Source organism: Miscanthus floridulus, chromosome 8, assembly GCF_019320115.1.
Source record: "Miscanthus floridulus cultivar M001 chromosome 8, ASM1932011v1, whole genome shotgun sequence".
NCBI lineage: Eukaryota > Viridiplantae > Streptophyta > Magnoliopsida > Poales > Poaceae > Miscanthus > Miscanthus floridulus.
Window position 1 is genome coordinate 25557815 of NC_089587.1, and position 14867 is coordinate 25572681.

Consider the following 14867-nt stretch of genomic DNA (forward strand, 5'->3'; position numbering starts at 1 on the left):
AAATATAAATTATAAGTAATATTAGTTCTAGGTATTAAACATTAACATATAATGCTTATTTCTCCTAAGATTCTAGCACGTGATGAAGCATGAGTTGATGGACTAGTGTTATATAATTGTCTATGTCGTAACCTAATTAATTAGAAACTATCCTAGTGAGTTACAATTTGGTTGTTCTATAGTCAATGTCTTCTCATCAATACAACACCCGCCCCTTGCACTACTCTTAAACAGTGCCGGTCCTAGGATTATAAGGGCCCTCCGGTGATCTTATCGTAACGGCCACTCTTGATCATATATAAAATCTTATAATATATCAACGCTAATTTTACTTGCAAAACGAAAGCAAATTCAATAACATATTTTTAATTTAACATGTCTGATAATTATCGAGGAACAATATAGATTAAGGAATATATTTGTAGATGTATGATAATTATCGAGGAATAATGTAGATTAAAAAAATAATATATTTGTTTTCTTTTCTCACCCATGACAAATGTTTCTTAGGTAACATTATAAAATTCTAACATGTAAATTAGAAGAAAAATATGACTATATGGGTACAAAGTACTAGAAGTATGGAATACTATACAAATAATTAATTTGAATTAAAAAGAAAAAAGAAAAAAATACCTCGGACCTAAACAACTAATCGATGATTGCAATTCATAAGAAGAAAAGAATCAATATGTTGTCGTCGTGGAGCCCTGCCTGGTCGCCGTCCTCATGCGCCGTGTCCGTGTCTCCGGCACTCTAGCTCTTCGCGGTGGCGTGGCTCGCCAGCTCCGCGCGTGTAAGGCGCACGTCCCGAACTCACGATCAGAGTGTGTTGTGTGCAGCGTGACTCCTCGCCTCCTCTCTACCCGAGGGCCGTGGGGAAAGGAAACTAGGAAAGAAATGTCAATGTTATCTTTTTGACCGCCTAGCCAGTTCTATGTCTCTCTTCTTATTAGTTTGCTAATGCCTAATGGACTATAGGACTTGAGGGTTTGTATACATGGGCTTGGGCCCCTCCTCCGCTTGGGCCCTCGGCCGTCGCACCTCGTGGCCTACCCTTAGGGCCGGCACTGCTCTTAAACTAACTCTAGCAGGGCCCTCTTATCATATTGTGAGGGCTAAGGAGCAAAATTCAAGCTCCAGTAGAGTCCTACTTAGGTTTCAAAAGTAGGACCTCAAATTCCACCTCGAGCACTCATTCCTAGGACTCTCTCCAGGGCTCCTATTTTTCAGTTGTGTTTGTTCCCCTCCACTTCGACGCGTGTGCCAACATAGAACTTGCCCACACTCCTCCCCATGCGCCGCCTCCACTTTCATCGCCATTGGATCCACCCTCCCCACATATAATCTTCTCCAAATCTGACCGCCCCAATCATGAGCTCCCTCATAGCTAGTCCCCCCAACCTGACCTTGAGCTCTCCATCTTGGCTAGCTTATCGAACATTGAGCGTGCCCTCCCAAAGAATCCCCATTGACCATGAGCTCCCCTCCTTATTAGAGCTCCTACATTGGCCATGAGGTCATTTGACTGGCTAGCCTTCCTGACCTCGAGCGTGCCCTCTAGAGACTTGGCCCTACCTTGATTTCCCTTCCTCAACACATGGACCCTTCACCGGCCGCCCCTTCCCATGAGCTCCTCTCCCCACTGGCCACCCCTCCCCACATGACCACCCTCCCAATCAGCTTCCGTGACCATGAGCTCCCCTCATCGGACGACCTCCCTTGCATGAGCTCTTTCACCTCAAGCTCACTTAAGGGGCTAAATAACCGTAGGGGAATGGAAGATGAGAGAAAAAAATAGATGTGATTGGCAAATTGGTTCTACAAAACCAGAGACTACTGGAGTTGAGAAAAAAAATAGTGTGCTTAAAAGAAGGAGCGAAGAGCCCTCAAATAAAAAATAGAGGCCTTGGTTTTTGAGGGCTCCTACTGGAGTTGCTTTAGCTGCACAACCAATGTTGGCCAACCAAGCCATCCACATCAGGAAAAAAATCAGCTATGTTAGAATCATCCTCTTGTAGTGGCTATTATCTCATTTATTATGTTTCTATTTTGTTTACTATATTTTGCATCAAATGATCTTTCATATTGTAACACTTGATGTCTCAAATGCTTATTGTGTGCAAGGAAATATATGCATGAACTAAAATTTAGTCTTATTTCCTTAATAATTAGTAAATGTGGATAACAGATAAACATGTATAGGGAGAGCGTAAAGCGAAAAGTGCATGAGATGAATTAAATCAATGCTACCAAGAATGAAATTATAGTTTTGTCATAAGTCAAATAATCTTACAGTTAATGAAGTTTATAGGAAAAAGTATCAACATTTATCATACCAATACTACTTAAAAATTTTAGAAGATATGTCCACTGATTAACAAAGGCGGGCATCTTTTGTCACCGCCTTTATAAATGGCCAGGCAGGCTTGACACAAACGACTACATCTGTTAATCATTTACAGAGATCAGCATTCTACAGAAATTATCTTTGTTAATATATGAGTTAAATATACTGGCGGCCCTTAAACTTATAGCGTTATAACACTTAGGTCCACGAACTTTCAAAATTGAAATTCAACTCCCCGAACTTGTTAAGTGGTGCACTACAGGTCCATACCCCTTGGGGAGGCGCTGATTAGGTCCACGAACTCTCAAAATCAAAATTTAATCCTCTGAACTTGTTAAGTAGTGCACCACACAGTTCATACCCATGAGGAGGCGGTGACTAGGATTTTTTTTTTTTTGAAAAAAGCACCCTGCTGTAGACATGTTCTACCTCCGGCCGGCCGTGGCATCCGCGGCTGCCTGTCTCCCTCGCGCATGGCGGCGTCCGCGACTGGCCGTCTCCCTTGCGTGTGCGGCGTCTACGGGAGCTAGAGGCTCTGTAGGCGGAGGCGGTGGCACCGGCGCGCAAGAGCCGAGCAGTGGCCTCAGGCATCGGACGCGTGGGGGAGGGTGTTGTCGCCGCTGCAGAGCGTGACTGGGCTGGCTATGCTGTACGACTTTGTGTTTGTGAAGCAGCAGGACTACGCGGCGGACGCCGTGGGCACGTTCCTGAACCGCGTCGAGGCCAAGATGGCGCTGGGCGCGCGCGGGGACGTGGCGTGGGTGGAGTACCACGTGGTGGGCGTGGCGATGCACGGCGATGTGATGCTTTGCAGAGGCGCTCGCGTGACGCCGATGTTGAGGAGCACGACGTTGGTGAAGCTGTGCACGACGACGATGGCGCTGGACTCAAATTCGGGCTTTGCTCTCCGGCAGGCAAGGGGGCCTTAAGGAGCTCGTCCTCATCAACCTTGGACTTGACGTCGGCGACCTTGGCATTGAGGTCCGATTCAAGCAAGATGGTGCTGGACTTGACGTTCTGGGCGGGCACCATCGAGCGGCTGGTGCACAGTGCATGGCTGCTGGAGACGCTGAGCTAGCGAGGGGCACGTGGTGGACATGCAGGGTGCTTTCTGTAAAAAATTATCCTAGTCAGCGTCTACCGAAGGGGTATAACTATAGTGCACCACTTGACAAATTCAGAGGGTTGGATTTTGATTTTGAGAGTTCATGGATCTAAGTGGTACAACGCTACAAGTTTAAGAGTCGTCAGTGTATTTTTTTATAATGTGCCTCCTAAGATTTATATAGGCACCTAAAGAGAATGTCTTTGTTAATTAAATATACAAAGATACGAGGGTCCTAAGGAGATTGTCTCTATAAATAATATATATTTTTAGAGGCGGGTTTTCTTAGGATGCCGTCTCTAGAAATCAATTAATTGAGGCGGCTTAGTTAAGGGCTCGCCTCTAGAAATAGTTGACTTTAAAAAATTATATTTTTTTATATGAAGTTGGATGAAGATAACCTTTATACCTAAATTCTAGATGTCAACACGACTACAACTCTGTGGTTAACAGATGGTTTTTATTTTAAACTGCTTAGTGTCCCAAAGTTTCATTTCAAGCTTTTAGATTTATAAAATTTAAAATTTAGAATTTTCAAAGTACCTTGGATGTTGACATGGTCTGGTCCAAAATTGTAGTCTCAGTGCGACCTATAAATATGACAAGTTTTTTTTTTATCTAAAGTAACTCAAATGTTTGTTTTAATTTCTTATGTTCTAAATTTAAAATTTTCAAATGACTTTAAATGTTGACATGGTGTATACTAAAGTTGTTGTGTTCGAAGTGATCTACAGCTTTGTAGCTAGCAAGTTGTTTTCTGTTTAAAATAGTTTAGAGTACCAAATATCCATTTTAAATTACCAGATTTTGAGATTTAAAATTTTGATCTTTAAATATCTTGAATGGAGACAAACCTATAACAAATTCTAGTTGATTTTTTTTTCAATTTGATATCATTTAGGGGCCAAAAATATTTAAAACAAGATTCTAAAAGGTTTATATTCAAGGATAACATCTTACTCATAGTTACAAATAAGTGTATAGTGTATTGGTAGAGAAAGACACGAGTTTGAATCTTAGGAAGCGCACTCACACGAAAAATGTTAATAGTTTAACTGAGATGGTCGGCCTATTTCCTAAAAAGAACATTTCTAGGCTTAGAGTAAGTTAATTTTTTTAAAAGTTTGAACAAGTTCATAGAAAATCATATCAACATTTTTATCTTTAAATATGTTTACTATGACAATATATTCTATAATTAATTTAAAATTAATTATGAATAATCATAGATGTTAGTATGTTTTCGTTTAGATTTGATCAAACTTAAAATTGTTTGACTAAAGAAAACGAAAATTGCATTATTTTTAGAACAAGCAAGAGAACGCAAGAGAGAGATTTTTATCTAAAGTAGTAAACTTGTCTGTGTGCTACAATGGAACTCAATTTATATTAGAATCGGACTCTATATCATCGATAGATGTGAGTTGTTCTAACTCATGCGCACCACTCATGAGTCCAATCACATACAACCCAATACACAGAATTGGAAGACGCAACTTGTTTTAACTGGTACGAGCACGTGCCATGTGAGTTCAAGTTACATACACGACAAATCAGCCAGAACAAGCACTTGTCCATCGGCCCTGTTCGCTTATCTTATAATCCGTCTTTTCAGCTTGTTTTTTCAGCCGAAACAGTATTTTTCTCTCACAACAAATCAGTCGAAACAATATTTTAGGCTAGTCGTCCAATAAGAACAAGGAAACTCACGTCCTCAGTTGATTCATGCATTAAGATTGAAATCCTAGAATTAAGACTGAGTTTGAAGGAACACGAGGATACACACAACTATAATAATCTTTGCATTGGTACATATTTGCTCTTATATTTGAGCGAGGAGACAAGGAACACGAGTTATATATGTTGGACGATGGGAGCTAGTATATATATTGTCTTAATAATAATGATATATGTTTCTTTTGGACTCGAGGGGCGCACGAAAGTGTGACAGACGACCACAAGTGACCCATGAACATGAAATAAAATACATGTGTTTTAGGGAAGTATATCACTCTTTTTCACTATAACAGAAGAATGCATAGAAGCCTCCTCCAATAGTGAAGAAGGCCATGAACCAAACTACCACGACCACTACGGTGGGCATGACGGCTGCAACCTTAGTCGTAAATAGTAGGGTAAGCGCTGTCGTGAGCACCCAGATAACTACTTTGAGATGGTCCCTTGTTAACGAACCGGGCTCGGCGCTCTCGTACCATCTGAGACTGAAGAAGAGTAGGAGCAAGTCCAGGTAGGAGAAGACGACGAACGCAACGGCCCAACGTTCACCTTGGGACCGGTAGATGGCCATTCCAGAGTTGAATGTGAGGAATAAACATCCAAGGATAGTGAGCCACGGGATGTTCCCGCGATGACGATGCTCGGCTGCACCAGGAGGACCCAAACCTCCATCAGCAACAAGTTGCCCCAAATGCATTTGCTGTGGTCGCAGCAAGGGCCTCGTCCCAGGATCAGCAGCCTCGTTGTCCTGCTGAGCTTGGTGATTGTCCATCGACCACCACGCGTCGTACTGATAACCACTCCAAGCACACGACTAGAGAGCGGTGTTTTCCTGACGTCAAAAAATCATCAGGAACGGAAACCGTCACGAGTTATGTTCGTGATGGCTTGGTGATAGGAACCACTCTCAAGGAAGATTGACTTTCCCTGACGATTAGCTGATAGGAAGCAATTCTTGACAGCGCCTCAGCTTGAGCATTCAGCCGTGGGTCCTGATTGTCGACGTATTTCGTCAACATTTAGTACTTCATGTATGTACCGCAAATTTGATGTGACAGAAAATTTTCTTTTACATAGTGCCAAAGTTTATTTTGGGTACCTCCTCCCGGCGGCAAACGAAGTCGCCGTGAAGTTACAGCGCCGCCGCAACGCGACGAATGTTTGAGATGTCCCCACTAGCACACGACACGAGGAAAGTTCCTGGAAGTTGCCTATTTCGTTGTCCGATGAACTAGCCACGAAACTCCGTTGTTTCGTGGAAGTTGCCGTCCATTATTCCATTGTTGAGACATCGAGACATTGCGACCTTCAATGGATTGATTGGACGCCGGCCGGGGCGGTAGCAGGGACCGAGTTGCTTTTGCACGCCGATCCACTTGCGCTAGGGTTTCTTTAGATGCAAAAAATTTTTGCAAAATGAATATTGTAGCATTTTCGTTGTTATTTGGTAAATAGTGTTCAATCATAGTCTAATTAGGCTTAAAAGATTCGTCTCGTGGATTTCGTCTAAACTGTGTAATTAGTTTTATTTTTTATTTATATTTAATGCTTCATGCATGCGTCCAAAGATTCGATGAGACGGAGAATGTGAAAAATTTTACCAAATTTTTTGCAAACTAAACTGGACCCAGTCATTCGGCCAGCAGGAAGCTGATGGCTTGCCCAATGCCGACGACAAATGACAAATCTCGCTGACGTGACCAGCAGGGAACTTGAAACGTACTGTAACCGACTGAATGAGCTGGTTTATTAATGAGCCTAGCTATGTAGAAATCATATTTCTAATGGGTAGCTTTTTAAAAATAAATGGTTGTTTAATCATTTGCCTTCTCTTTCTATCATTTACGCCTTTTTCATATCTTAATTTGCGTGTAGATATGGTTTCTTGTTCAAACCATTTTCTTCCCTCTTTTTTTCTAATTCCATGCCGCGTCACTATTCTACTTAATTGATATTCTAATTGTGAATATAGAGATCATCCTAGTTTGTAGGTCGAGACTGTTCTAAGCCCTTAGAATTATTTCGACGTTTCATCGATAGGAGGCGTCGTTTTGAAGGAAAAAAAAACGGAGTTTGCCTACACGTGTCATGTGCCATGCTATGTGTTTCTCTTCGAATCCTGCATCATGCATCTTGCTTTGACAAGGACGGCAGGCGCTGCATGAAGAATGTCGGGGAGATTAGAATCAACTGGGCCTTATGTAGCCCGTACGAGCCCATGCTCAACCCAACAGGGAAAATCTAAACCTCAGAGGTCGTAAATTAATTTTAATTTGTCGTTTTTGGAGTGATCCTATCTTGTCACGCAACTCGCAACAGTTTTCAAAATCCGAACGCTACAAGTGGATATGGTTCTTTTTTTTTTTTGGACTTTTGGTTTCAACTTTTTTGAACCTTAATGTTCTTTCTTTTAATTTGTATACGTTGACTTTTCTGTTCACCTAACCTACTCCCTCTAGTCAGAATGATAAGATTATTTTGTATATGAACAAGTAAAAATTTATAAACTTTGACCAACAATTAGTCAAATTATATATAGATTCATCATGACATAAAACTTGCATCAATAGATTTGTATTTTTAGAGATGGTATTGATTTTTTTTAGCAAGTGAGAGAAATTAATGGTCACAGCCTGCTTTAACTTTTTTTTTCTGGTCAAAATGCACTTACAGAGTACTCCGTATATCATTTGAAGACATAGGGAGTAATTGATCTGCCGTCGTCAATCAAAGAGCCAAATAAGGAGAGAGATATTGGAGATCCAGCTCTTTGTAAATTGAGGGGTTGTTTAGTTCACCTCAATTCCAAACTTTTGCACTATGCAAAAAGAAGATTCCCCGTCACATCAAACTTGCGGTACATGCATGGAGTACTAAATGTTGACGAAATTAAAAACTAATCGCACAGTTTGGTTGTACTTTACGAGATGAACATTTTGAGCCTAATTAGTCAACGATCGGACAAGTATTACCAAATAAAAACAAAACGGCACTGTAGCTGCAGTATTGCTACAGGGAATCGGGCGTCACCAAGTCTGGTGAACTAAACGTGGCCTGACAAATACATGCATATGGACAATACTTTGACCATCGCGTGTGTCATCTCAATGTACGTAATCATTAAATAAAATTAAACAGTATGGGGATAACTTAACAAGCGATACAATATAAGGCACACATACCGGAATCTTCAGGTACGGGATCCTAGAAACCGATGGTGGATTCGGAGGCCACGCGGTGCGGTTCTAGATGTCCGTGACCGGATTCTCAGCTGTTTTCCCCATGCGTAGTCAGGAACCAAAGCTCCAGTAACTGTAAAAACGTAACGACGAGCATCGAGGCCAGCAGCCATGCCGCCATCATGAGGAGCTCCCGCCGGGGAGACGACGCCAGCGGCGTCCTCGCGTACAGGCGCAGGCAGTGGGACAGCATCGCAAGGTCCAGGAAGGAGAACACCAGGAAGGAGGTCACGGCGCCAAGGACCATGGCGGAGCTGAATGCGAGGAGCATGAAACCGACCAGCATCACCGGCGACGGCGAGTCGCTTCCCCCCTCGCCGTCGTCGCGGTCCTGATCCTCCGGTTCCGGCAGCTGAACCAGGGGCCGCGGCTTGAGCAGAGCTTCGGCCATGGATTGCTTTTGCGGGTTCTGGTTCTGCCCCTGGGTTCGATTCGACGCAGCCTGCCAGCTCCCAGCAAAAAGGAGATTGCTGATTGCCCTAGGCCCACTTCGTGTGGGGAGCTGTCAGGCCCTTTTATAGGAACATAGGGTCTACTACGCTCGTCGATTTGTGTATTAGTCTGTCTGACTTTGTAGTTTATTTTTATTTTACTCCTATATGTATACGACGCTTTAAATTTAGTTTATACTCTGATTGTTATGTTAAATCAAATATTTTCAACGTTAATAAAGTTTATATAAAACTAAACCAACATATAGAATACCAAATTAATTTTACTAAATTCTCTATGAAAAAGTTTTGATTGAATAAGTTTGAACTATATATGTCATCTTGTTAAAATATCTTTTAAAAACTTTAGATTACAATCAGAGAAATTGAAGTAGAATATGGTTTAAATAAACAATATATATAATTTAGATCGGAGGGAGCAGTAGTAGTGCTACAAAAAAATAGCAGCAAGAGAGTGTGAAAGGTGCGTGTTCGTGCCCACGGAGTCTACACGGCTGCAGCTTCATCGAAATAGCATACGAAGTTTCGGCGATAAGCTCCTGGATTCACGGCTGGCATACCAAAAAAAATGAAGTTTCCTCGAAATAGCATATGAAGTTTCCTGGAAGCTTCCTGACGATGGTTGCTTGTTCGAAATGTTTCCGCGTGAAGTTTCTAGTGGCTGCTAGCTTCTTGGAAATGGCATGTGAAGTTCCCGGCCCATGCATGAAGTTTCCTCGAAATAGCGTAGGAAGCTTCTTGCTAGCGTTTTCAGCCGACGCTTGTCAGTCATGGTATAATATTTTTCTCTCATAATATTTTATCCATATAAATCAACATAAAATGATTTATAGACCAGTCGAATAGACCGTTTGTCTTGAAAACAACTTTTATAGCGGTCACAGCAAGAGTTGTTGCTCTCTCATTTTTTAGATCTGTATATACGACTCCTATTTTTTAGATTAGAGACTCACAGCAAGAGTTTTTAGCCATTTATCGGTGCTATAGCGGAACACACAGTCAGCATATATAGGATTTTTATCGCCAAAACACACACACTATATATTATGCATAGTGTAAAGTACTGTTTGCTTGAGCTTATTTAGCATTACTTTTCAGCCATGAAAAGTGTTTTCCTTTCACCATATTTCAGTATAAGCATCCGCATATAAGCCAAATTTCAGCATAAGTAGTTGTTGCTCTCTCCAAAGTTGGCACGTCGATCGTTCATACACAAGAGGCACCCGCAAAAGAACATGTACGTTTATTTGATGATTATATTTGACAAAAAACATACATATTATTATATTATTGCTTTGTCAAGCAGAAGGCATAAGTAAACCTCCAGGCTCCAGCTAGCGACGGTTCCAAAAACTCCAGGCGCAAAAGAACTGGCACGTCCACGGCGATGGGCATGACGTACGCCGCCGGCGAGCTTTCCACGAGAAGAGTAGCGACGATCCCTGAGCAGCGAGCCGATCCAGGTCCAAGCACGGGGTCGTCGCTGCAGGGCCGGAGCGATGGATGTGTTCATGGCGATCTATCTCCGAATTGTAGGCGGCGAGGCCCACGGCAGAAGCGCACACACTGTCCAGCAGGGCGCGTCGGCCGGTTAGCCATCATCAGCAGATGGCGCGGTTGCAGGAAGTGGCCAGCGAGCGAGCGCGGTGGGCGCGCCTGTATCCATAGCAGCTACCATGGCTTTGAGCTCTGCTCGCTCGCGCGTTTTGTAAACCAGGAAGGTGACCATGTCCTATTTATAGACGGTCTTGCAAAGTGTCAGAAACGATCAAGGACACACACACCTACAACAAGCGCGTTCCAACTATGAAGTAGATTAATGAAGCTTCCCGGAAGCTGCTGCTCTACGACGGCGAAAGAGTGGGTCATTAGTCGTCTTTACAATACAATGTACTACGCCATCTGATCGCGACCGGATGCTTTGCCTCCGCGTTGACGTAACCAATCGGCTTGTTCGGGTTCGGGGTACCGGGTACCTCCTGCCATTCGCAGCCATCGGTGGCCTCGGACGAGTCATCCAAGTGTTTGGTATAGGTTTTACAAAATTGTCTCACTAGCACAATTTTCTAGGTAAAACTGAAAGTACCAGATTCTCCAAGCGCGCTCTCTCTGTCTGCTAGTTTTCTTGGAAAACCTGTTTCCAAACCTTTTTCTAAAATAGCTTTAGCTTTTTATTGGTGAAAAACTGCTACCGAAGGGGGAAAAAAGAAAAAAAAACTTTCACTAGTAAAGCTGAATTATACCAAACAATCCTGTAGGTGACATCACGTCGCATCTACAGCGCTACAAAACTCGCGTGAGATCCCTTTGTTGTATTCTTTTTCTTTTCTTTTCTGTCTTTTTTTTTACATAATATCGTTATTGTTCTTCAGTAGATTAACAAGCTGTTTGTCTGATGTTTTTTATGGCTGATAAGCCGGCTGATGCTGTTTTATTGTGAGAGAAAAACACTGTACTATAGCTAATAAGCCGGGCTAAGTTCAAGTGGGCTATGTAAACATAGTAGGCATCCCACAGGGAACGGGTCCAAACCCACGCACCGTTTACCATTCATGCACTTGGCCAGCGGTGCGGTATTAGCAATAGGTTAATTTGGCTTCAGAGGCACGTGCCCTAAATTGCGTTTCTCCCGTTTACATGTTTTGTCAGAGATGTCATATATACTAGCCTCACCTACGGAGTAAAGTTTATCAGCAGGGAAGTCATGAGCCACAAAAGCCCACAACTGATGGATGAGCAGCAAATAAATAGCTACTCCGTAGTGCAATCAGGCTAGCTAACTACGCATTGCTCTGAATGCTCCCGCGTTTTGCAGATTCCGGGAAAGGGGTGCCCCTCGGGTTTTATAGGCCTCGGTGCATGCGAGTTGCGAGGTTGCGTGCCTGCGTTCCGCTCCCGACAGGGACAGGGGCAACTTCTCCGAAGGTGCCTGCACTGCAGGTCCTCAACTGCGCTGGCTCATCTCGTCATGTTGTCAATGACGTTGGCCCCGTTCGACTGACCTTGAAAGTCGATTTGATCGACTTCTTTTTTTAGTCGGAACAATGTTTTTCTCTCACAATAATTCGGCTGAAACAGTATTTTTCAACCAAATTCAGCCAAACGAACGGGGCCGTTCTAGGCTTTTGCCGGAAGCAACGCCGGTGACGTGCGCGCCACAAGCCCACGAGTCCTGTTTTTTTTTTTGCTTTTTAATAATGTACAGTGTTGAGCAGGTCAAACCTAGCCAGCACTATTTTTAATTAGATTAAACTAGGAAATATAACTGTAGGTTGTAATGGGAAAATCCTTGCACGTCTCAACCACTCCAACTAAAGGTTCCAATGAGAAAATCCTTGCAATAGGGAAAAGTTGGTTTAGCATCGAACTAGTAGTGATGTAGAGTGGCATTAGTTGTTCGGTCGTTGTACCGAAGCTATGTGTGATGAGTGACACATTTTTCCTACTTATGTTGTTTTTGGACCATGTTTCTACTTTAAAAAAATAGGACTGGTTCTTGTCCTTTTCTTTTTTATTCAATAATGTTTTTATCATCCTTTTGAGAAAAATATTCTCCAATTAAGATTTTCTCATTAATTCAAATTTGATTTGGGCCCAAACCTTCAAATTAAAGGATACAGCTTAGTTCTTCACGGGCCAAGTGGACTTTGGAATGGGCAGAATCTAGCATGGCCTGATTTATCCTCCATGTACACCGCATGGGCTAGAGAGTAGAGACCCATAATTTGGGTGGTTTAGGACGTAATTCTACACTAGCGAGTGGCCTATGCGTTGCGACGGATACACAATTATCTACAAAACTACTTAAATTCTCCGCGCATTCACTAGTACACAGAATATTAGTATTAGGGTCAGTAAAAATCGCGAACTTCACAGGCGTCTTCTAGAGAACCGCCACTACAAATGATTTATATTGGCTGTTTTCTAAAAAAAAAACCATCACTGTAAATACATTTTTACTAGTTACTTTCTTAAGACCACCGCCACTATAAATGATTTTCAAAAATTACAAATCGAACTAAAAAAATAGTATTTTTTTTTAAATCCGAGGAGGCCTCCATCGGTCAGCCACCCCGCTCGCTCCATCTATTTTGCAAGTCACGACATTTTTTCCGGCGCTTCGCAGCTGCGGGGATTCAAACCCGGGACCTCCCTGCACCTCACACTCAGTTGTGTTTATATTAGATTTTGGTTCCCCACGTATTATACTAAACCGAGTTTAAATTGATTGTTTGAGGCCCTAAACGATTTTAAATGAAAAAGTTGTCAACAACAAAGTTTAATAACTTTTTGAGATCCACAACTTTCATTTTGGTAGTTTCTCCATCCGAGGTCGTTTACAAAATATGAATTTCAAATTTGAGAAATTTAAACGTAGTTTCACTTCACAAGATGATTTCAAATGAAAAAGTTATCAACTGTAAAGTTTTATAACTTTTCGAGATCTACAACTTTCATTTTGGTGGTTTCTCCGTCCGAGGTCATTTGAAAAATTCAAATTTTAAATTTTAGAAATTCAAACGTAGTTTCCTTGACAACTCATGTCAAATGAAAAAGTTGTCAACTACAAAGTTTTATAACTTTTTGAGATCTACAACTTTCATTTTGGTGGTTTCTCCATCCGAGATCATTTGAAAAATTTAAATTTCAAATTTGAGAAATTCAAACATAGTTTTACTTGATAAAATGATCTCAAATGAAAAAGTTATCAACTATAAAGTTGTCTAACTTTTCGAGATCTACAACTTTCATTTTGGTCATCTTTACATGTGACTTTGTTTGAATAATTCAAAATTTGAATTTAAAAAAAAACTTGAAACAGTATTTTAAAAGAGTTAATGATTTCAGTTGAAAAAGTCATCAACGACAAAGTTTTAAAACTCATCAAGATCTACAACTTTTATTTTAGTTATTTTTTCATCCGACAAAGTGGTACTAACATTATTCATAAATTTTATATATCTCTCATGTGGTTTCATAAACTATAAGAGAGATATGTAAATTTTATGAACAATGTAACTATCACTTTGTCAGATAAAGAAATAACCAAAATTAAAGTTGTAGATCTTGATGAGTTCTGCAACTTTGTTGTTGATGATTTTTTCAGCTGAAATCATTTACTCTTTCAAAATGATGTTTGAAGTTGTCATTTTAGAAATTCAAAATTCAAATAGATAAAACACAGTCACATGAAAAGATGGACAAAATAATAGCTGTAAAACCATAACAAATTGATAGAGCATGATTTTAGAAAATTTTAGGAAAAAATCATCAAATTTGAAGTTTGTATGAGGAAGAAAGACTAGTTACAAGTTTTAGCCAGAGATTAAAAAGAGAGATCAGAGTTCTTCAACTATTTAAAAATTATATTTCAAACTTCATTTTGAAATATCAAATGATTTCAAATGGAAAAGTTGTAAACAAGAAAGTTCTATAACTTTTCGAGATCTATAACTTTTATTTTGGTCATTTTCCCATCCGATGCCTTTTAAAAAATTCAAATTTTAGTACTTCATTTTTAATATTCCACGTCTATTCCAAATTATCTGTAGTGGCGCTAGATTATGAAAACCGCTACTATAAATACATTTTTATTGGTCGTTTTATTAAGGCTACCGTCAGTACAAAGCATGTATTTTTACTGGCGATAAACTTAAAAAAACAACCAGTAAAAATGAACTTACACTGGCGGTTCATGGTCTGGACCCGTTCGGCTGGTATGGAGAAAGTACTGTTCATGGAAAGAATTTACTGTTCATGGATGGTTTCTCTCTCAAATTCCTCCAGATTCATCCAGAATCCTCCAAATTCGTCCAAGCGAACGGAGCCACAGTTTCATTTCTAGTGGTGCCTACACATTACGAACCGCCACTGAAAAATGGGCACCGCCAAGAGAAATAATTGCTGTACTATTGGTTGCTGCGGGAATTTGGGGTTATAATTTAGGTGGCCATTTCATGTTATAAGACGGGCTATTTAGAGTT